This window comes from Ceratotherium simum, chromosome 4 (genome assembly GCF_057802395.1).
Source record: "Ceratotherium simum simum isolate JZ-2026a chromosome 4, ASM5780239v1, whole genome shotgun sequence".
Taxonomy (NCBI): Eukaryota; Metazoa; Chordata; class Mammalia; order Perissodactyla; family Rhinocerotidae; genus Ceratotherium; species Ceratotherium simum.
This window is the reverse complement of record NC_141903.1, coordinates 4,871,894-4,874,282: the sequence shown is the minus strand read 5'-3', so window position 1 is coordinate 4,874,282 and position 2,389 is coordinate 4,871,894. Positions and strand designations below refer to the sequence as shown.

Sequence of the window (2,389 nt, the reverse complement as noted above, 5' to 3'; positions counted from 1 at the left end):
GTCTATAAAAGATTTCTGTGCCTCATATGATATTCACATTGTTTGAGGAATATAGCTGATAGACCATTTTTATAGCCCCTTCTCTCACCAAAAAAAAATTCTCTTTCAGGAGCTGATCTTTGCTCAAAATCTGAAGGATGTTTTTACATATGGGAATCTTAGGACATTTAGGGCCACAAAGGACAGAATCAGGTCATAAATAAAAATACCAGAGATGATAGGATGTGTAGAGGGGATTTTCAGGGGGCTAGGGAGATATCCTACAGTAAAGGCAGAGCAGATAAGGAAGGAGGGGGCTTGAAGTATAAATCCTTTGATGGTGGAGGACTTTGGAGAAGCTATTTTGCAAAAGAAAACAGGAAGGAGCCTATCACCTCTGGCAAGACCTCAACACATGGATGTGTATCAATCAGGGTTCAACCAGAGAAGCAAACTAGTGGAAGATACATATTAAGAGATTTATTGCAAGGAATTTGCTTACACAACTGGGGGGGCAGGGGTTAGCTAGGCAAGTATGAAATCCATAGAAGAGGCAGTCAGAATGGGCAGGCTGGAATTCCTGGGCACAGGTACTGTCCACAGGCAGAATTTTCTCCTCTCAGGGAAGTCTCAGTCCTGCCTTAAAGGGCTTTCAACTGATTGAATTAGGCCCACACAGATTATATAAAATAATATCCCTTATTTAAAGTTAACTGATTATGGACTTTGATCACATCTATAAAATACCTTCATAGAATATCTAGATTAGTGTTTGATTGAATAACTAGAGACTGTAGCCTAGCCGAGCTGACACAGCAAAAAACCATCACAGAGGTCCAGGTTGCGGGCCAGAGCAGGTCGTGCATGCTGAGAAGGAGCCGCCACCACCACCGCCACCACTATGGAGGCCAAGCGGAGCCCTTAGCATCGCGCCGCCACTGCCCGCCTGCCCTGGAGCAGCCCCGGGCCCGCCTGCCTGCATCCAGATTTTTTAAAAATACAATGTCTAATGGTTATGAAGACCACATGGTCAGAGACTGCAGGGATGATACTGGGAGAATGAATTTAATTGTCAACTACCTCCCTCAGAACATGACCCAGCGTGAACTACGAAGTATGTTCAGCAGTATTGGTGAAGTTGAAGCTGCAAAACTTATTTGGGATAAAGTAGTAGGACAAAGCTTGGGCTATGGCTTTGTGAACTACGTGACTGCAAAGGACACAGAGAGAGCAGTAAACACGCGGAATGGCCTGCAGCTCCAGTCAAAACCATTAAGGTGTCCTACACTCGCCAGAGCTCAGAGGTCATCAAAGACTCCAACTGGTACATCAGCAGACTCCCAAGGACCATGACCCAGAAGGACGTGGAGGACATGTTCTCTCAGTTTGGGCGAATCATCAACTCCCAGGTCCTTGTGGATCAGACCACAGATTTGTCCAGAGGGGTTGTGTTTATCTGGTTTGACAAATGGTCAGAAGCAGAAGAGGCAATTACCAGTTTCAATGGTCATAAACTCCCAGGTTCCCCTGAGCCCATTACAGTGAAGTTTTCAGCCAATCCCAACCAGAACAAAAATATGGCACTCCTCTCCCAGCTCTACCACTTGGCAGCTAGATGGTTTCGAGGCCCCCATCCATCACCAGGTGCAGAGATTCAGGTTCTCCCCTATGGGTGTAGATCGCATGAGTGGGCTGTCTGGTGTCAAGGTCCTGGGCAACGCTTCTTTGAGCTGGTGTATCTCATCTACAACACCCACCAACATGCTGATGAGGGAAACCTCTGGCAGATGTTCGGCCCCTTTGGCAGAGTTACTAATGTGAAAGTGATTCGCGACTTCAACATCAACAAGTGCAAAGCCTTTGGCTTTGTGACCGTGACAAACTATGAAGAAGCCACCATGACCATAGCAAGTCTGAACGGCTACCACCTGGGGGACAAAATCTTACGGGTTTCCTTCAAAACCAGCAAGTCCCACAAATAACTCGCTCATGGGTTTTTTATACAGAATAGCTAATTAAGAGTGAAGAAGTTGAGGGGCCGGCCGTGGCACAGCGGTTAAGTGCACGTGCTCCCCTGCAGTGGCCCAGGTTCAGATCCCTGGCACGCACCGATGCACCGCTTGTCAAGCCATGCTGTGGCGGTGTCCCATATAAAGTGGAGGAAGATGGGCATGGATGTTAGCCCCGGGCTAGTCTTCCTCAGAAAAAAAAGAGGAGGATTGGCAACAGATGTTAGCTCAGGCCTAATCTTCCTCACAAAAAAAAAAAAAGAGTGAACAAGTTGAAACTTTTTTGTTAGTGTACAACTCATTTTGCACCAATTTTCACAAGTGTTTGTCTTAGTCTAAATGAGAAGTGAAAAGGTTTTGATACTCTGGGACTGACATGTTCAAATGTTTGAAATCCCACA

The 2,389-nt window shown here is 46.2% G+C and overlaps 1 pseudogene; it reads left to right on the top strand.

Moving 5' to 3' along the window:
• Positions 1-981: 981 nt before the first annotated feature.
• LOC101387376 (ELAV-like protein 1 pseudogene) lies at positions 982-1,961 on the top strand (annotated as a pseudogene).
• Positions 1,962-2,389: the final 428 nt, after the last annotated feature.